We start from the raw sequence: 20,582 nt of genomic DNA, 5'->3' as shown, positions 1-20,582 counted from the left end.
CCAAAGTACAGAGGGTTAGGCTATGCTATTGTGCACCTACCTGATGCATCAGAAGGTGCGAGGCCCTTGCTAAATTCTGTGCACAGACTTTGAGATCTATACTTTAGACTGTATCTAAACCTGCTCCAACATGGACTGACATTCTGGCCTACTTTCAGCCGATGCGACTTGTCTGTCGCTGAACAGTCGCTTTTTATGTATTCAGCACCTATGTATAATGTTGTAAAAATGCTCTAGAAGCTAAAGTCGCAGAAATGTCACACATATTTGGCCTGCAACTTTCTGTGCGACAAATTCAGACAGGAAAAATCAGTATAAATCCTTAGAAAATTATCCCCCAGTGTCTCCATCTGCTGGCGGTATTGAATAAGCATTGCTGCACTGATGGGGTATGCATTAGACGAAAAAAAAGAAGAAAAAGAAGAATAATACGCCCAGAAAAGAGGCGAAAAGGAGAAAAACGTAAAAAAACGTGAAAAAAAAGTAAGAGGAAGAGAAGGGAAAAAAAGGTGGAAATGGGTTTAAAAGTGATTTCGGCGGATAAATATATATATATATATATATATATATATATATATATATATATACGCGCACACACACACATATATATAAACGTATTCTCCGTTGAGATATTGCAGCCGCTGCTGTGTCCAGGCCCAGGAGCCTTAGCACTGTGCTGTGATGTCACTCAATACCACTGACATCACTAGGTGTAAACAACATCTCTCCTTTGCTGTGTATGTGACTATGGAGCTGTTTGGTGATGTCGTCTATTATGGCCTTCATAGAAGCAACAGGAGATTGTTGCATCCATCTAGAACCCTCAGAACTACAGTGCTATGATGTCACTCACTTCCACAGGCCTTGCAGAGTGTAAACAACAACAACCCAGCTTTGTTGTGTATGTAACCATAGGGATTTGTGATGTCACCTAGAACCTTCACAGCAGCGACAGCTTTATGAGGAGCATCAGCACTGCTCTGCCTGAGCAGAACCATCACCGCCATAGGTTGTCAAATAACCCGGGTTTAACCCACACAGGTAAGTCCAATGGGGTGCAGGCATGTCCTCTATGCTTACAGCTTCCCGTGGGTGTTGGTTTGATACCGTTTGGGGACAGCCAAGGAGGCATCTGCAGGCAACAAAGGTAGGTGTGTACTTGTGTGTGTGTTTCCTATGCAGATCCTAAGCCCAGTGTCACATGCAAGTAGGAGGAGTAAGAAGGGTTCCTGGCAAATCCGGGTTATGGATTGCATTTAAAAAGGCCCCGTGGGAGTGCAATGGGCCCCTGTCTTGCTGCTTAGCAATAATGGTATGGGTTTAGGTTCTGCTGTGTGTACTGGTGGTTGACTGCCCCCCAGCCCAGAGTGTGCATGGAAAATTGTCTGGCAGCCTCCCTGACAGCAAGCAGTGATAGTGCCCATGAAGGGCACCTTGTTGGGCCCGCCCCTTTCACGGTTATCGCTTCTCGGCCTTTTGGCTAAGATCAAGTGTAGTATCTGTTCTTATCAGTTTAATATCTGATACGTCCCCTATCTGGGGACCATATATTAAATGGATTTTTGAGAACGGGGGCCGATTTCGAAGCTTGCTTCCGTCGCCCTATGCATTGACCCGATATGGCAGTATCTTCGGGTACAGTGCACCACCCCCTTACAGGGTTAAAAAGAAAGATTCCTACTTTCATTGCTACCTGCTTGCTGGCTAGCCAGCTAGCCAGCCCTGTGGGCCTTGCTGCTGCTGCAGCCAAAAAACAAAAGGTGGTGCTGCTGCTGCTTCTGCTGCTGCTTGTGTCTGGCTGCTGTTGGAGCGTCCAGGCACAGGACTTCTGCTGCTGCTGACTAAATGGCCTCCTTAATTGGATCATTTGAGTAGCCAGCACACCTGTGCAGGTAGGGCATGACATGATAGGCAGCTGCCTTGATAGCGGGTGGGTGCTGAATGTTCCTAATTGACAAAATAAGATTAATGCTTATGAAGAAATATAAAATCTCATCCCTTCCCCAATATCGCGCCACACCCCTACCCCTTAATTCCCTGGTTGAACTTGATGGACATATGTCTTTTTTCGACCGTACTAACTATGTAACTATGTAACATAACATGGGGGGGGGGGGGGGGGGGGGTCTCCTGGCTGTTCACACAGGTGTGTCATTGCTGTACATTGACCATGCATTGCTTCTGTGGTATTGCAAAGGCAAAGACAAATGCTTCCAGCCATCCATTGCACTAATGGATTGGTCATCAGCTGGCTGTCTATGTCCCGCATCAATATAGACCAAAGTACAGAGGGTTAGGCTATGCTATTGTGCACCTACCTGATGCATCAGAAGGTGCGAGGCCCTTGCTAAATTCTGTGCACAGACTTTGAGATCTATACTTTAGACTGTATCTAAACCTGCTCCAACATGGACTGACATTCTGGCCTACTTTCAGCCGATGCGACTTGTCTGTCGCTGAACAGTCGCTTTTTATGTATTCAGCACCTATGTATAATGTTGTAAAAATGCTCTAGAAGCTAAAGTCGCAGAAATGTCACACATATTTGGCCTGCAACTTTCTGTGCGACAAATTCAGACAGGAAAAATCAGTATAAATCCTTAGAAAATTATCCCCCAGTGTCTCCATCTGCTGGCGGTATTGAATAAGCATTGCTGCACTGATGGGGTATGCATTAGACGAAAAAAAAGAAGAAAAAGAAGAATAATACGCCCAGAAAAGAGGCGAAAAGGAGAAAAACGTAAAAAAACGTGAAAAAAAAGTAAGAGGAAGAGAAGGGAAAAAAAGGTGGAAATGGGTTTAAAAGTGATTTCGGCGGAGAAATATATATATATATATATATATATATATATATATATATATGCGCACACACACACACATATATATAAACGTATTCTCCGTTGAGATATTGCAGCCGCTGCTGTGTCCAGGCCCAGGAGCCTTAGCACTGTGCTGTGATGTCACTCAATACCACTGACATCACTAGGTGTAAACAACATCTCTCCTTTGCTGTGTATGTGACTATGGAGCTGTTTGGTGATGTCGTCTATTATGGCCTTCATAGAAGCAACAGGAGATTGTTGCATCCATCTAGAACCCTCAGAACTACAGTGCTAAGATGTCACTCACTTCCACAGGCCTTGCAGAGTGTAAACAACAACAACCCAGCTTTGTTGTGTATGTAACCATAGGGATTTGTGATGTCACCTAGAACCTTCACAGCAGCGACAGCTTTATGAGGAGCATCAGCACTGCTCTGCCTGAGCAGAACCATCACCGCCATAGGTTGTCAAATAACCCGGGTTTAACCCACACAGGTAAGTCCAATGGGGTGCAGGCATGTCCTCTATGCTTACAGCTTCCCGTGGGTGTTGGTTTGATACCGTTTGGGGACAGCCAAGGAGGCATCTGCAGGCAACAAAGGTAGGTGTGTGCTTGTGTGTGTGTTTCCTATGCAGATCCTAAGCCCAGTGTCACATGCAAGTAGGAGGAGTAAGAAGGGTTCCTGGCAAATCCGGGTTATGGATTGCATTTAAAAAGGCCCCGTGGGAGTGCAATGGGCCCCTGTCTTGCTGCTTAGCAATAATGGTATGGGTTTAGGTTCTGCTGTGTGTACTGGTGGTTGACTGCCCCCCAGCCCAGAGTGTGCATGGAAAATTGTCTGGCAGCCTCCCTGACAGCAAGCAGTGATAGTGCCCATGAAGGGCACCTTGTTGGGCCCGCCCCTTTCACGGTTATCGCTTCTCGGCCTTTTGGCTAAGATCAAGTGTAGTATCTGTTCTTATCAGTTTAATATCTGATACGTCCCCTATCTGGGGACCATATATTAAATGGATTTTTGAGAACGGGGGCCGATTTCGAAGCTTGCTTCCGTCGCCCTATGCATTGACCCGATATGGCAGTATCTTCGGGTACAGTGCACCACCCCCTTACAGGGTTAAAAAGAAAGATTCCTACTTTCATTGCTACCTGCTTGCTGGCTAGCCAGCTAGCCAGCCCTGTGGGCCTTGCTGCTGCTGCAGCCAAAAAACAAAAGGTGGTGCTGCTGCTGCTTCTGCTGCTTCTGCTTCTGCTTGTGTCTGGCCGCTGTTGGAGCGTCCAGGCACAGGACTTCTGCTGCTGCTGACTAAATGGCCTCCTTAATTGGATCATTTGAGTAGCCAGCACACCTGTGCAGGTAGGGCATGACATGATAGGCAGCTGCCTTGATAGCGGGTGGGTGCTGAATGTTCCTAATTGACAAAATAAGATTAATGCTTATGAAGAAATATAAAATCTCATCCCTTCCCCAATATCGCGCCACACCCCTACCCCTTAATTCCCTGGTTGAACTTGATGGACATATGTCTTTTTTCGACCGTACTAACTATGTAACTATGTAACATAACATGGGGGGGGGGGGTCTCCTGGCTGTTCACACAGGTGTGTCATTGCTGTACATTGACCATGCATTGCTTCTGTGGTATTGCAAAGGCAAAGACAAATGCTTCCAGCCATCCATTGCACTAATGGATTGGTCATCAGCTGGCTGTCTATGTCCCGCATCAATATAGACCAAAGTACAGAGGGTTAGGCTATGCTATTGTGCACCTACCTGATGCATCAGAAGGTGCGAGGCCCTTGCTAAATTCTGTGCACAGACTTTGAGATCTATACTTTAGACTGTATCTAAACCTGCTCCAACATGGACTGACATTCTGGCCTACTTTCAGCCGATGCGACTTGTCTGTCGCTGAACAGTCCCTTTTTATGTATTCAGCACCTATGTATAATGTTGTAAAAATGCTCTAGAAGCTAAAGTCGCAGAAATGTCACACATATTTGGCCTGCAACTTTCTGTGCGACAAATTCAGACAGGAAAAATCAGTATAAATCCTTAGAAAATTATCCCCCAGTGTCTCCATCTGCTGGCGGTATTGAATAAGCATTGCTGCACTGATGGGGTATGCATTAGACGAAAAAAAAGAAGAAAAAGAAGAATAATACGCCCAGAAAAGAGGCGAAAAGGAGAAAAACGTAAAAAAACGTGAAAAAAAAGTAAGAGGAAGAGAAGGGAAAAAAAGGTGGAAATGGGTTTAAAAGTGATTTCGGCGGAGAAATATATATATATATATATATATATATATATATATATATATACGCGCACACACACACATATATATAAACGTATTCTCCGTTGAGATATTGCAGCCGCTGCTGTGTCCAGGCCCAGGAGCTTTAGCACTGTGCTGTGATGTCACTCAATACCACTGACATCACTAGGTGTAAACAACATCTCTCCTTTGCTGTGTATGTGACTATGGAGCTGTTTGGTGATGTCGTCTATTATGGCCTTCATAGAAGCAACAGGAGATTGTTGCATCCATCTAGAACCCTCAGAACTACAGTGCTATGATGTCACTCACTTCCACAGGCCTTGCAGAGTGTAAACAACAACAACCCAGCTTTGTTGTGTATGTAACCATAGGGATTTGTGATGTCACCTAGAACCTTCACAGCAGCGACAGCTTTATGAGGAGCATCAGCACTGCTCTGCCTGAGCAGAACCATCACCGCCATAGGTTGTCAAATAACCCGGGTTTAACCCACACAGGTAAGTCCAATGGGGTGCAGGCATGTCCTCTATGCTTACAGCTTCCCGTGGGTGTTGGTTTGATACCGTTTGGGGACAGCCAAGGAGGCATCTGCAGGCAACAAAGGTAGGTGTGTGCTTGTGTGTGTGTTTCCTATGCAGATCCTAAGCCCAGTGTCACATGCAAGTAGGAGGAGTAAGAAGGGTTCCTGGCAAATCCGGGTTATGGATTGCATTTAAAAAGGCCCCGTGGGAGTGCAATGGGCCCCTGTCTTGCTGCTTAGCAATAATGGTATGGGTTTAGGTTCTGCTGTGTGTACTGGTGGTTGACTGCCCCCCAGCCCAGAGTGTGCATGGAAAATTGTCTGGCAGCCTCCCTGACAGCAAGCAGTGATAGTGCCCATGAAGGGCACCTTGTTGGGCCCGCCCCTTTCACGGTTATCGCTTCTCGGCCTTTTGGCTAAGATCAAGTGTAGTATCTGTTCTTATCAGTTTAATATCTGATACGTCCCCTATCTGGGGACCATATATTAAATGGATTTTTGAGAACGGGGGCCGATTTCGAAGCTTGCTTCCGTCGCCCTATGCATTGACCCGATATGGCAGTATCTTCGGGTACAGTGCACCACCCCCTTACAGGGTTAAAAAGAAAGATTCCTACTTTCATTGCTACCTGCTTGCTGGCTAGCCAGCTAGCCAGCCCTGTGGGCCTTGCTGCTGCTGCAGCCAAAAAACAAAAGGTGGTGCTGCTGCTGCTTCTGCTGCTTCTGCTTCTGCTTGTGTCTGGCCGCTGTTGGAGCGTCCAGGCACAGGACTTCTGCTGCTGCTGACTAAATGGCCTCCTTAATTGGATCATTTGAGTAGCCAGCACACCTGTGCAGGTAGGGCATGACATGATAGGCAGCTGCCTTGATAGCGGGTGGGTGCTGAATGTTCCTAATTGACAAAATAAGATTAATGCTTATGAAGAAATATAAAATCTCATCCCTTCCCCAATATCGCGCCACACCCCTACCCCTTAATTCCCTGGTTGAACTTGATGGACATATGTCTTTTTTCGACCGTACTAACTATGTAACTATGTAACATAACATGGGGGGGGGAGGGGGGGGGGTCTCCTGGCTGTTCACACAGGTGTGTCATTGCTGTACATTGACCATGCATTGCTTCTGTGGTATTGCAAAGGCAAAGACAAATGCTTCCAGCCATCCATTGCACTAATGGATTGGTCATCAGCTGGCTGTCTATGTCCCGCATCAATATAGACCAAAGTACAGAGGGTTAGGCTATGCTATTGTGCACCTACCTGATGCATCAGAAGGTGCGAGGCCCTTGCTAAATTCTGTGCACAGACTTTGAGATCTATACTTTAGACTGTATCTAAACCTGCTCCAACATGGACTGACATTCTGGCCTACTTTCAGCCGATGCGACTTGTCTGTCGCTGAACAGTCGCTTTTTATGTATTCAGCACCTATGTATAATGTTGTAAAAATGCTCTAGAAGCTAAAGTCGCAGAAATGTCACACATATTTGGCCTGCAACTTTCTGTGCGACAAATTCAGACAGGAAAAATCAGTATAAATCCTTAGAAAATTATCCCCCAGTGTCTCCATCTGCTGGCGGTATTGAATAAGCATTGCTGCACTGATGGGGTATGCATTAGACGAAAAAAAAAGAAGAAAAAGAAGAATAATACGCCCAGAAAAGAGGCGAAAAGGAGAAAAACGTAAAAAAACGTGAAAAAAAAGTAAGAGGAAGAGAAGGGAAAAAAAGGTGGAAATGGGTTTAAAAGTGATTTCGGCGGAGAAATATATATATATATATATATATATATATATATATATATATACGCGCACACACACACATATATATAAACGTATTCTCCGTTGAGATATTGCAGCCGCTGCTGTGTCCAGGCCCAGGAGCCTTAGCACTGTGCTGTGATGTCACTCAATACCACTGACATCACTAGGTGTAAACAACATCTCTCCTTTGCTGTGTATGTGACTATGGAGCTGTTTGGTGATGTCGTCTATTATGGCCTTCATAGAAGCAACAGGAGATTGTTGCATCCATCTAGAACCCTCAGAACTACAGTGCTATGATGTCACTCACTTCCACAGGCCTTGCAGAGTGTAAACAACAACAACCCAGCTTTGTTGTGTATGTAACCATAGGGATTTGTGATGTCACCTAGAACCTTCACAGCAGCGACAGCTTTATGAGGAGCATCAGCACTGCTCTGCCTGAGCAGAACCATCACCGCCATAGGTTGTCAAATAACCCGGGTTTAACCCACACAGGTAAGTCCAATGGGGTGCAGGCATGTCCTCTATGCTTACAGCTTCCCGTGGGTGTTGGTTTGATACCGTTTGGGGACAGCCAAGGAGGCATCTGCAGGCAACAAAGGTAGGTGTGTGCTTGTGTGTGTGTTTCCTATGCAGATCCTAAGCCCAGTGTCACATGCAAGTAGGAGGAGTAAGAAGGGTTCCTGGCAAATCCGGGTTATGGATTGCATTTAAAAAGGCCCCGTGGGAGTGCAATGGGCCCCTGTCTTGCTGCTTAGCAATAATGGTATGGGTTTAGGTTCTGCTGTGTGTACTGGTGGTTGACTGCCCCCCAGCCCAGAGTGTGCATGGAAAATTGTCTGGCAGCCTCCCTGACAGCAAGCAGTGATAGTGCCCATGAAGGGCACCTTGTTGGGCCCGCCCCTTTCACGGTTATCGCTTCTCGGCCTTTTGGCTAAGATCAAGTGTAGTATCTGTTCTTATCAGTTTAATATCTGATACGTCCCCTATCTGGGGACCATATATTAAATGGATTTTTGAGAACGGGGGCCGATTTCGAAGCTTGCTTCCGTCGCCCTATGCATTGACCCGATATGGCAGTATCTTCGGGTACAGTGCACCACCCCCTTACAGGGTTAAAAAGAAAGATTCCTACTTTCATTGCTACCTGCTTGCTGGCTAGCCAGCTAGCCAGCCCTGTGGGCCTTGCTGCTGCTGCAGCCAAAAAACAAAAGGTGGTGCTGCTGCTGCTTCTGCTGCTTCTGCTTCTGCTTGTGTCTGGCCGCTGTTGGAGCGTCCAGGCACAGGACTTCTGCTGCTGCTGACTAAATGGCCTCCTTAATTGGATCATTTGAGTAGCCAGCACACCTGTGCAGGTAGGGCATGACATGATGACATGATAGGCAGCTGCCTTGATAGCGGGTGGGTGCTGAATGTTCCTAATTGACAAAATAAGATTAATGCTTATGAAGAAATATAAAATCTCATCCCTTCCCCAATATCGCGCCACACCCCTACCCCTTAATTCCCTGGTTGAACTTGATGGACATATGTCTTTTTTCGACCGTACTAACTATGTAACTATGTAACATAACATGGGGGGGGGGGGGGTCTCCTGGCTGTTCACACAGGTGTGTCATTGCTGTACATTGACCATGCATTGCTTCTGTGGTATTGCAAAGGCAAAGACAAATGCTTCCAGCCATCCATTGCACTAATGGATTGGTCATCAGCTGGCTGTCTATGTCCCGCATCAATATAGACCAAAGTACAGAGGGTTAGGCTATGCTATTGTGCACCTACCTGATGCATCAGAAGGTGCGAGGCCCTTGCTAAATTCTGTGCACAGACTTTGAGATCTATACTTTAGACTGTATCTAAACCTGCTCCAACATGGACTGACATTCTGGCCTACTTTCAGCCGATGCGACTTGTCTGTCGCTGAACAGTCCCTTTTTATGTATTCAGCACCTATGTATAATGTTGTAAAAATGCTCTAGAAGCTAAAGTCGCAGAAATGTCACACATATTTGGCCTGCAACTTTCTGTGCGACAAATTCAGACAGGAAAAATCAGTATAAATCCTTAGAAAATTATCCCCCAGTGTCTCCATCTGCTGGCGGTATTGAATAAGCATTGCTGCACTGATGGGGTATGCATTAGACGAAAAAAAAGAAGAAAAAGAAGAATAATACGCCCAGAAAAGAGGCGAAAAGGAGAAAAACGTAAAAAAACGTGAAAAAAAAGTAAGAGGAAGAGAAGGGAAAAAAAGGTGGAAATGGGTTTAAAAGTGATTTCGGCGGAGAAATATATATATATATATATATATATATATATATATATATATATATACGCGCACACACACACATATATATAAACGTATTCTCCGTTGAGATATTGCAGCCGCTGCTGTGTCCAGGCCCAGGAGCCTTAGCACTGTGCTGTGATGTCACTCAATACCACTGACATCACTAGGTGTAAACAACATCTCTCCTTTGCTGTGTATGTGACTATGGAGCTGTTTGGTGATGTCGTCTATTATGGCCTTCATAGAAGCAACAGGAGATTGTTGCATCCATCTAGAACCCTCAGAACTACAGTGCTATGATGTCACTCACTTCCACAGGCCTTGCAGAGTGTAAACAACAACAACCCAGCTTTGTTGTGTATGTAACCATAGGGATTTGTGATGTCACCTAGAACCTTCACAGCAGCGACAGCTTTATGAGGAGCATCAGCACTGCTCTGCCTGAGCAGAACCATCACCGCCATAGGTTGTCAAATAACCCGGGTTTAACCCACACAGGTAAGTCCAATGGGGTGCAGGCATGTCCTCTATGCTTACAGCTTCCCGTGGGTGTTGGTTTGATACCGTTTGGGGACAGCCAAGGAGGCATCTGCAGGCAACAAAGGTAGGTGTGTGCTTGTGTGTGTGTTTCCTATGCAGATCCTAAGCCCAGTGTCACATGCAAGTAGGAGGAGTAAGAAGGGTTCCTGGCAAATCCGGGTTATGGATTGCATTTAAAAAGGCCCCGTGGGAGTGCAATGGGCCCCTGTCTTGCTGCTTAGCAATAATGGTATGGGTTTAGGTTCTGCTGTGTGTACTGGTGGTTGACTGCCCCCCAGCCCAGAGTGTGCATGGAAAATTGTCTGGCAGCCTCCCTGACAGCAAGCAGTGATAGTGCCCATGAAGGGCACCTTGTTGGGCCCGCCCCTTTCACGGTTATCGCTTCTCGGCCTTTTGGCTAAGATCAAGTGTAGTATCTGTTCTTATCAGTTTAATATCTGATACGTCCCCTATCTGGGGACCATATATTAAATGGATTTTTGAGAACGGGGGCCGATTTCGAAGCTTGCTTCCGTCGCCCTATGCATTGACCCGATATGGCAGTATCTTCGGGTACAGTGCACCACCCCCTTACAGGGTTAAAAAGAAAGATTCCTACTTTCATTGCTACCTGCTTGCTGGCTAGCCAGCTAGCCAGCCCTGTGGGCCTTGCTGCTGCTGCAGCCAAAAAACAAAAGGTGGTGCTGCTGCTGCTTCTGCTGCTTCTGCTTCTGCTTGTGTGTGGCCGCTGTTGGAGCGTCCAGGCACAGGACTTCTGCTGCTGCTGACTAAATGGCCTCCTTAATTGGATCATTTGAGTAGCCAGCACACCTGTGCAGGTAGGGCATGACATGATAGGCAGCTGCCTTGATAGCGGGTGGGTGCTGAATGTTCCTAATTGACAAAATAAGATTAATGCTTATGAAGAAATATAAAATCTCATCCCTTCCCCAATATCGCGCCACACCCCTACCCCTTAATTCCCTGGTTGAACTTGATGGACATATGTCTTTTTTCGACCGTACTAACTATGTAACTATGTAACATAACATGGGGGGGGGGGTCTCCTGGCTGTTCACACAGGTGTGTCATTGCTGTACATTGACCATGCATTGCTTCTGTGGTATTGCAAAGGCAAAGACAAATGCTTCCAGCCATCCATTGCACTAATGGATTGGTCATCAGCTGGCTGTCTATGTCCCGCATCAATATAGACCAAAGTACAGAGGGTTAGGCTATGCTATTGTGCACCTACCTGATGCATCAGAAGGTGCGAGGCCCTTGCTAAATTCTGTGCACAGACTTTGAGATCTATACTTTAGACTGTATCTAAACCTGCTCCAACATGGACTGACATTCTGGCCTACTTTCAGCCGATGCGACTTGTCTGTCGCTGAACAGTCGCTTTTTATGTATTCAGCACCTATGTATAATGTTGTAAAAATGCTCTAGAAGCTAAAGTCGCAGAAATGTCACACATATTTGGCCTGCAACTTTCTGTGCGACAAATTCAGACAGGAAAAATCAGTATAAATCCTTAGAAAATTATCCCCCAGTGTCTCCATCTGCTGGCGGTATTGAATAAGCATTGCTGCACTGATGGGGTATGCATTAGACGAAAAAAAAGAAGAAAAAGAAGAATAATACGCCCAGAAAAGAGGCGAAAAGGAGAAAAACGTAAAAAAACGTGAAAAAAAAGTAAGAGGAAGAGAAGGGAAAAAAAGGTGGAAATGGGTTTAAAAGTGATTTCGGCGGAGAAATATATATATATATATATATATATATATATATATATATATATACGCGCACACACACACATATATATAAACGTATTCTCCGTTGAGATATTGCAGCCGCTGCTGTGTCCAGGCCCAGGAGCCTTAGCACTGTGCTGTGATGTCACTCAATACCACTGACATCACTAGGTGTAAACAACATCTCTCCTTTGCTGTGTATGTGACTATGGAGCTGTTTGGTGATGTCGTCTATTATGGCCTTCATAGAAGCAACAGGAGATTGTTGCATCCATCTAGAACCCTCAGAACTACAGTGCTATGATGTCACTCACTTCCACAGGCCTTGCAGAGTGTAAACAACAACAACCCAGCTTTGTTGTGTATGTAACCATAGGGATTTGTGATGTCACCTAGAACCTTCACAGCAGCGACAGCTTTATGAGGAGCATCAGCACTGCTCTGCCTGAGCAGAACCATCACCGCCATAGGTTGTCAAATAACCCGGGTTTAACCCACACAGGTAAGTCCAATGGGGTGCAGGCATGTCCTCTATGCTTACAGCTTCCCGTGGGTGTTGGTTTGATACCGTTTGGGGACAGCCAAGGAGGCATCTGCAGGCAACAAAGGTAGGTGTGTGCTTGTGTGTGTGTTTCCTATGCAGATCCTAAGCCCAGTGTCACATGCAAGTAGGAGGAGTAAGAAGGGTTCCTGGCAAATCCGGGTTATGGATTGCATTTAAAAAGGCCCCGTGGGAGTGCAATGGGCCCCTGTCTTGCTGCTTAGCAATAATGGTATGGGTTTAGGTTCTGCTGTGTGTACTGGTGGTTGACTGCCCCCCAGCCCAGAGTGTGCATGGAAAATTGTCTGGCAGCCTCCCTGACAGCAAGCAGTGATAGTGCCCATGAAGGGCACCTTGTTGGGCCCGCCCCTTTCACGGTTATCGCTTCTCGGCCTTTTGGCTAAGATCAAGTGTAGTATCTGTTCTTATCAGTTTAATATCTGATACGTCCCCTATCTGGGGACCATATATTAAATGGATTTTTGAGAACGGGGGCCGATTTCGAAGCTTGCTTCCGTCGCCCTATGCATTGACCCGATATGGCAGTATCTTCGGGTACAGTGCACCACCCCCTTACAGGGTTAAAAAGAAAGATTCCTACTTTCATTGCTACCTGCTTGCTGGCTAGCCAGCTAGCCAGCCCTGTGGGCCTTGCTGCTGCTGCAGCCAAAAAACAAAAGGTGGTGCTGCTGCTGCTTCTGCTGCTTCTGCTTCTGCTTGTGTGTGGCCGCTGTTGGAGCGTCCAGGCACAGGACTTCTGCTGCTGCTGACTAAATGGCCTCCTTAATTGGATCATTTGAGTAGCCAGCACACCTGTGCAGGTAGGGCATGACATGATAGGCAGCTGCCTTGATAGCGGGTGGGTGCTGAATGTTCCTAATTGACAAAATAAGATTAATGCTTATGAAGAAATATAAAATCTCATCCCTTCCCCAATATCGCGCCACACCCCTACCCCTTAATTCCCTGGTTGAACTTGATGGACATATGTCTTTTTTCGACCGTACTAACTATGTAACTATGTAACATAACATGGGGGGGGGGGTCTCCTGGCTGTTCACACAGGTGTGTCATTGCTGTACATTGACCATGCATTGCTTCTGTGGTATTGCAAAGGCAAAGACAAATGCTTCCAGCCATCCATTGCACTAATGGATTGCTCATCAGCTGGCTGTCTATGTCCCGCATCAATATAGACCAAAGTACAGAGGGTTAGGCTATGCTATTGTGCACCTACCTGATGCATCAGAAGGTGCGAGGCCCTTGCTAAATTCTGTGCACAGACTTTGAGATCTATACTTTAGACTGTATCTAAACCTGCTCCAACATGGACTGACATTCTGGCCTACTTTCAGCCGATGCGACTTGTCTGTCGCTGAACAGTCGCTTTTTATGTATTCAGCACCTATGTATAATGTTGTAAAAATGCTCTAGAAGCTAAAGTCGCAGAAATGTCACACATATTTGGCCTGCAACTTTCTGTGCGACAAATTCAGACAGGAAAAATCAGTATAAATCCTTAGAAAATTATCCCCCAGTGTCTCCATCTGCTGGCGGTATTGAATAAGCATTGCTGCACTGATGGGGTATGCATTAGACGAAAAAAAAGAAGAAAAAGAAGAATAATACGCCCAGAAAAGAGGCGAAAAGGAGAAAAACGTAAAAAAACGTGAAAAAAAAGTAAGAGGAAGAGAAGGGAAAAAAAGGTGGAAATGGGTTTAAAAGTGATTTCGGCGGAGAAATATATATATATATATATATATATATATATATATATATATATACGCGCACACACACACATATATATAAACGTATTCTCCGTTGAGATATTGCAGCCGCTGCTGTGTCCAGGCCCAGGAGCCTTAGCACTGTGCTGTGATGTCACTCAATACCACTGACATCACTAGGTGTAAACAACATCTCTCCTTTGCTGTGTATGTGACTATGGAGCTGTTTGGTGATGTCGTCTATTATGGCCTTCATAGAAGCAACAGGAGATTGTTGCATCCATCTAGAACCCTCAGAACTACAGTGCTATGATGTCACTCACTTCCACAGGCCTTGCAGAGTGTAAACAACAACAACCCAGCTTTGTTGTGTATGTAACCATAGGGATTTGTGATGTCACCTAGAACCTTCACAGCAGCGACAGCTTTATGAGGAGCATCAGCACTGCTCTGCCTGAGCAGAACCATCACCGCCATAGGTTGTCAAATAACCCGGGTTTAACCCACACAGGTAAGTCCAATGGGGTGCAGGCATGTCCTCTATGCTTACAGCTTCCCGTGGGTGTTGGTTTGATACCGTTTGGGGACAGCCAAGGAGGCATCTGCAGGCAACAAAGGTAGGTGTGTGCTTGTGTGTGTGTTTCCTATGCAGATCCTAAGCCCAGTGTCACATGCAAGTAGGAGGAGTAAGAAGGGTTCCTGGCAAATCCGGGTTATGGATTGCATTTAAAAAGGCCCCGTGGGAGTGCAATGGGCCCCTGTCTTGCTGCTTAGCAATAATGGTATGGGTTTAGGTTCTGCTGTGTGTACTGGTGGTTGACTGCCCCCCAGCCCAGAGTGTGCATGGAAAATTGTCTGGCAGCCTCCCTGACAGCAAGCAGTGATAGTGCCCATGAAGGGCACCTTGTTGGGCCCGCCCCTTTCACGGTTATCGCTTCTCGGCCTTTTGGCTAAGATCAAGTGTAGTATCTGTTCTTATCAGTTTAATATCTGATACGTCCCCTATCTGGGGACCATATATTAAATGGATTTTTGAGAACGGGGGCCGATTTCGAAGCTTGCTTCCGTCGCCCTATGCATTGACCCGATATGGCAGTATCTTCGGGTACAGTGCACCACCCCCTTACAGGGTTAAAAAGAAAGATTCCTACTTTCATTGCTACCTGCTTGCTGGCTAGCCAGCTAGCCAGCCCTGTGGGCCTTGCTGCTGCTGCAGCCAAAAAACAAAAGGTGGTGCTGCTGCTGCTTCTGCTGCTTCTGCTTCTGCTTGTGTGTGGCCGCTGTTGGAGCGTCCAGGCACAGGACTTCTGCTGCTGCTGACTAAATGGCCTCCTTAATTGGATCATTTGAGTAGCCAGCACACCTGTGCAGGTAGGGCATGACATGATAGGCAGCTGCCTTGATAGCGGGTGGGTGCTGAATGTTCCTAATTGACAAAATAAGATTAATGCTTATGAAGAAATATAAAATCTCATCCCTTCCCCAATATCGCGCCACACCCCTACCCCTTAATTCCCTGGTTGAACTTGATGGACATATGTCTTTTTTCGACCGTACTAACTATGTAACTATGTAACATAACATGGGGGGGGGGGTCTCCTGGCTGTTCACACAGGTGTGTCATTGCTGTACATTGACCATGCATTGCTTCTGTGGTATTGCAAAGGCAAAGACAAATGCTTCCAGCCATCCATTGCACTAATGGATTGCTCATCAGCTGGCTGTCTATGTCCCGCATCAATATAGACCAAAGTACAGAGGGTTAGGCTATGCTATTGTGCACCTACCTGATGCATCAGAAGGTGCGAGGCCCTTGCTAAATTCTGTGCACAGACTTTGAGATCTATACTTTAGACTGTATCTAAACCTGCTCCAACATGGACTGACATTCTGGCCTACTTTCAGCCGATGCGACTTGTCTGTCGCTGAACAGTCGCTTTTTATGTATTCAGCACCTATGTATAATGTTGTAAAAATGCTCTAGAAGCTAAAGTCGCAGAAATGTCACACATATTTGGCCTGCAACTTTCTGTGCGACAAATTCAGACAGGAAAAATCAGTATAAATCCTTAGAAAATTATCCCCCAGTGTCTCCATCTGCTGGCGGTATTGAATAAGCATTGCTGCACTGATGGGGTATGCATTAGACGAAAAAAAAGAAGAAAAAGAAGAATAATACGCCCAGAAAAGAGGCGAAAAGGAGAAAAACGTAAAAAAACGTGAAAAAAAAGTAAGAGGAAGAGAAGGGAAAAAAAGGTGGAAATGGGTTTAAAAGTGATTTCGGCGGAGAAATATATATATATATATATATATATATATATATATATATATATATACGCGCACACACACACATATATATAAACGTATTCTCCGTTGAGATATTGCAGCCGCTGCTGTGTCCAGGCCCAGGAGCCTTAGCACTGTGCTGTGATGTCACTCAATACCACTGACATCACTAGGTGTAAACAACATCTCTCCTTTGCTGTGTATGTGACTATGGAGCTGTTTGGTGATGTCGTCTATTATGGCCTTCATAGAAGCAACAGGAGATTGTTGCATCCATCTAGAACCCTCAGAACTACAGTGCTATGATGTCACTCACTTCCACAGGCCTTGCAGAGTGTAAACAACAACAACCCAGCTTTGTTGTGTATGTAACCATAGGGATTTGTGATGTCACCTAGAACCTTCACAGCAGCGACAGCTTTATGAGGAGCATCAGCACTGCTCTGCCTGAGCAGAACCATCACCGCCATAGGTTGTCAAATAACCCGGGTTTAACCCACACAGGTAAGTCCAATGGGGTGCAGGCATGTCCTCTATGCTTACAGCTTCCCGTGGGTGTTGGTTTGATACCGTTTGGGGACAGCCAAGGAGGCATCTGCAGGCAACAAAGGTAGGTGTGTGCTTGTGTGTGTGTTTCCTATGCAGATCCTAAGCCCAGTGTCACATGCAAGTAGGAGGAGTAAGAAGGGTTCCTGGCAAATCCGGGTTATGGATTGCATTTAAAAAGGCCCCGTGGGAGTGCAATGGGCCCCTGTCTTGCTGCTTAGCAATAATGGTATGGGTTTAGGTTCTGCTGTGTGTACTGGTGGTTGACTGCCCCCCAGCCCAGAGTGTGCATGGAAAATTGTCTGGCAGCCTCCCTGACAGCAAGCAGTGATAGTGCCCATGAAGGGCACCTTGTTGGGCCCGCCCCTTTCACGGTTATCGCTTCTCGGCCTTTTGGCTAAGATCAAGTGTAGTATCTGTTCTTATCAGTTTAATATCTGATACGTCCCCTATCTGGGGACCATATATTAAATGGATTTTTGAGAACGGGGGCCGATTTCGAAGCTTGCTTCCGTCGCCCTATGCATTGACCCGATATGGCAGTATCTTCGGGTACAGTGCACCACCCCCTTACAGGGTTAAAAAGAAAGATTCCTACTTTCATTGCTACCTGCTTGCTGGCTAGCCAGCTAGCCAGCCCTGTGGGCCTTGCTGCTGCTGCAGCCAAAAAACAAAAGGTGGTGCTGCTGCTGCTTCTGCTGCTTCTGCTTCTGCTTGTGTCTGGCCGCTGTTGGAGCGTCCAGGCACAGGACTTCTGCTGCTGCTGACTAAATGGCCTCCTTAATTGGATCATTTGAGTAGCCAGCACACCTGTGCAGGTAGGGCATGACATGATAGGCAGCTGCCTTGATAGCGGGTGGGTGCTGAATGTTCCTAATTGACAAAATAAGATTAATGCTTATGAAGAAATATAAAATCTCATCCCTTCCCCAATATCGCGCCACACCCCTACCCCTTAATTCCCTGGTTGAACTTGATGGACATATGTCTTTTTTCGACCGTACTAACTATGTAACTATGTAACATAACATGGGGGGGGGGGGGGTCTCCTGGCTGTTCACACAGGTGTGTCATTGCTGTACATTGACCATGCATTGCTTCTGTGGTATTGCAAAGGCAAAGACAAATGCTTCCAGCCATCCATTGCACTAATGGATTGCTCATCAGCTGGCTGTCTATGTCACGCATCAATATAGACCAAAGTACAGAGGGTTAGGCTATGCTATTGTGCACCTACCTGATGCATCAGAAGGTGCGAGGCCCTTGCTAAATTCTGTGCACAGACTTTGAGATCTATACTTTAGACTGTATCTAAACCTGCTCCAACATGGACTGACATTCTGGCCTACTTTCAGCCGATGCGACTTGTCTGTCGCTGAACAGTCGCTTTTTATGTATTCAGCACCTATGTATAATGTTGTAAAAATGCTCTAGAAGCTAAAGTCGCAGAAATGTCACACATATTTGGCCTGCAACTTTCTGTGCGACAAATTCAGACAGGAAAAATCAGTATAAATCCTTAGAAAATTATCCCCCAGTGTCTCCATCTGCTGGCGGTATTGAATAAGCATTGCTGCACTGATGGGGTATGCATTAGACGAAAAAAAAGAAGAAAAAGAAGAATAATACGCCCAGAAAAGAGGCGAAAAGGAGAAAAACGTAAAAAAACGTGAAAAAAAAGTAAGAGGAAGAGAAGGGAAAAAAAGGTGGAAATGGGTTTAAAAGTGATTTCGGCGGAGAAATATATATATATATATATATATATATATATATATATATATATATATACGCGCACACACACACATATATATAAACGTATTCTCCGTTGAGATATTGCAGCCGCTGCTGTGTCCAGGCCCAGGAGCCTTAGCACTGTGCTGTGATGTCACTCAATACCACTGACATCACTAGGTGTAAACAACATCTCTCCTTTGCTGTGTATGTGACTATGGAGCTGTTTGGTGATGTCGTCTATTATGGCCTTCATAGAAGCAACAGGAGATTGTTGCATCCATCTAGAACCCTCAGAACTACAGTGCTATGATGTCACTCACTTCCACAGGCCTTGCAGAGTGTAAACAACAACAACCCAGCTTTGTTGTGTATGTAACCATAGGGATTTGTGATGTCACCTAGAACCTTCACAGCAGCGACAGCTTTATGAGGAGCATCAGCACTGCTCTGCCTGAGCAGAACCATCACCGCCATAGGTTGTCAAATAACCCGGGTTTAACCCACACAGGTAAGTCCAATGGGGTGCAGGCATGTCCTCTATGCTTACAGCTTCCCGTGGGTGTTGGTTTGATACCGTTTGGGGACAGCCAAGGAGGCATCTGCAGGCAACAAAGGTAGGTGTGTGCTTGTGTGTGTGTTTCCTATGCAGATCCTAAGCCCAGTGTCACATGCAAGTAGGAGGAGTAAGAAGGGTTCCTGGCAAATCCGGGTTATGGATTGCATTTAAAAAGGCCCCGTGGGAGTGCAATGGGCCCCTGTCTTGCTGCTTAGCAATAATGGTATGGGTTTAGGTTCTGCTGTGTGTACTGGTGGTTGACTGCCCCCCAGCCCAGAGTGTGCATGGAAAATTGTCTGGCAGCCTCCCTGACAGCAAGCAGTGATAGTGCCCATGAAGGGCACCTTGTTGGGCCCGCCCCTTTCACGGTTATCGCTTCTCGGCCTTTTGGCTAAGATCAAGTGTAGTATCTGTTCTTATCAGTTTAATATCTGATACGTCCCCTATCTGGGGACCATATATTAAATGGATTTTTGAGAACGGGGGCCGATTTCGAAGCTTGCTTCCGTCGCCCTATGCATTGACCCGATATGGCAGTATCTTCGGGTACAGTGCACCACCCCCTTACAGGGTTAAAAAGAAAGATTCCTACTTTCATTGCTACCTGCTTGCTGGCTAGCCAGCTAGCCAGCCCTGTGGGCCTTGCTGCTGCTGCAGCCAAAAAACAAAAGGTGGTGCTGCTGCTGCTTCTGCTGCTTCTGCTTCTGCTTGTGTCTGGCCGCTGTTGGAGCGTCCAGGCACAGGACTTCTGCTGCTGCTGACTAAATGGCCTCCTTAATTGGATCATTTGAGTAGCCAGCACACCTGTGCAGGTAGGGCATGACATGATAGGCAGCTGCCTTGATAGCGGGTGGGTGCTGAATGTTCCTAATTGACAAAATAAGATTAATGCTTATGAAGAAATATAAAATCTCATCCCTTCCCCAATATCGCGCCACACCCCTACCCCTTAATTCCCTGGTTGAACTTGATGGACATATGTCTTTTTTCGACCGTACTAACTATGTAACTATGTAACATAACATGGGGGGGGGGGGGGGGGGGTCTCCTGGCTGTTCACACAGGTGTGTCATTGCTGTACATTGACCATGCATTGCTTCTGTGGTATTGCAAAGGCAAAGACAAATGCTTCCAGCCATCCATTGCACTAATGGATTGCTCATCAGCTGGCTGTCTATGTCCCGCATCAATATAGACCAAAGTACAGAGGGTTAGGCTATGCTATTGTGCACCTACCTGATGCATCAGA

General features: G+C 46.1%; 9 non-coding genes across 9 annotated transcripts; all 9 read left to right on the top strand.

Moving 5' to 3' along the window:
- The first annotated feature begins 1,460 nt into the window (after positions 1-1,460).
- LOC130343432 (U2 spliceosomal RNA) lies at positions 1,461-1,651 on the top strand. The gene has a single exon (XR_008882763.1). It is a non-coding gene; the product is annotated as a U2 spliceosomal RNA (small nuclear RNA).
- A 2,085-nt stretch (positions 1,652-3,736) lies between these two features.
- On the top strand, positions 3,737-3,927 carry LOC130343430 (U2 spliceosomal RNA). The gene has a single exon (XR_008882762.1). It is a non-coding gene; the product is annotated as a U2 spliceosomal RNA (small nuclear RNA).
- A 2,085-nt stretch (positions 3,928-6,012) lies between these two features.
- Positions 6,013-6,203, top strand: LOC130343429 (U2 spliceosomal RNA). Its single transcript, XR_008882761.1, has one exon. It is a non-coding gene; the product is annotated as a U2 spliceosomal RNA (small nuclear RNA).
- Positions 6,204-8,297: 2,094 nt separating this feature from the next.
- Positions 8,298-8,488, top strand: LOC130343428 (U2 spliceosomal RNA). Its single transcript, XR_008882760.1, has one exon. It is a non-coding gene; the product is annotated as a U2 spliceosomal RNA (small nuclear RNA).
- A 2,099-nt stretch (positions 8,489-10,587) lies between these two features.
- LOC130343427 (U2 spliceosomal RNA) lies at positions 10,588-10,778 on the top strand. Its single transcript, XR_008882759.1, has one exon. It is a non-coding gene; the product is annotated as a U2 spliceosomal RNA (small nuclear RNA).
- Positions 10,779-12,864: 2,086 nt separating this feature from the next.
- LOC130343425 (U2 spliceosomal RNA) lies at positions 12,865-13,055 on the top strand. Its single transcript, XR_008882757.1, has one exon. It is a non-coding gene; the product is annotated as a U2 spliceosomal RNA (small nuclear RNA).
- A 2,086-nt stretch (positions 13,056-15,141) lies between these two features.
- Positions 15,142-15,332, top strand: LOC130343424 (U2 spliceosomal RNA). The gene has a single exon (XR_008882756.1). It is a non-coding gene; the product is annotated as a U2 spliceosomal RNA (small nuclear RNA).
- Positions 15,333-17,420: 2,088 nt separating this feature from the next.
- LOC130343423 (U2 spliceosomal RNA) lies at positions 17,421-17,611 on the top strand. Its single transcript, XR_008882755.1, has one exon. It is a non-coding gene; the product is annotated as a U2 spliceosomal RNA (small nuclear RNA).
- A 2,093-nt stretch (positions 17,612-19,704) lies between these two features.
- LOC130343422 (U2 spliceosomal RNA) lies at positions 19,705-19,895 on the top strand. The gene has a single exon (XR_008882754.1). It is a non-coding gene; the product is annotated as a U2 spliceosomal RNA (small nuclear RNA).
- The last annotated feature ends 687 nt before the right edge of the window (positions 19,896-20,582 follow it).

Source organism: Hyla sarda, unplaced genomic scaffold, assembly GCF_029499605.1.
Source record: "Hyla sarda isolate aHylSar1 unplaced genomic scaffold, aHylSar1.hap1 scaffold_679, whole genome shotgun sequence".
In the NCBI taxonomy this organism is placed as follows: Eukaryota; Metazoa; Chordata; class Amphibia; order Anura; family Hylidae; genus Hyla; species Hyla sarda.
Note: the sequence above shows the minus strand (reverse complement) of the source record. Positions and strands in the feature narration are given on the sequence as shown.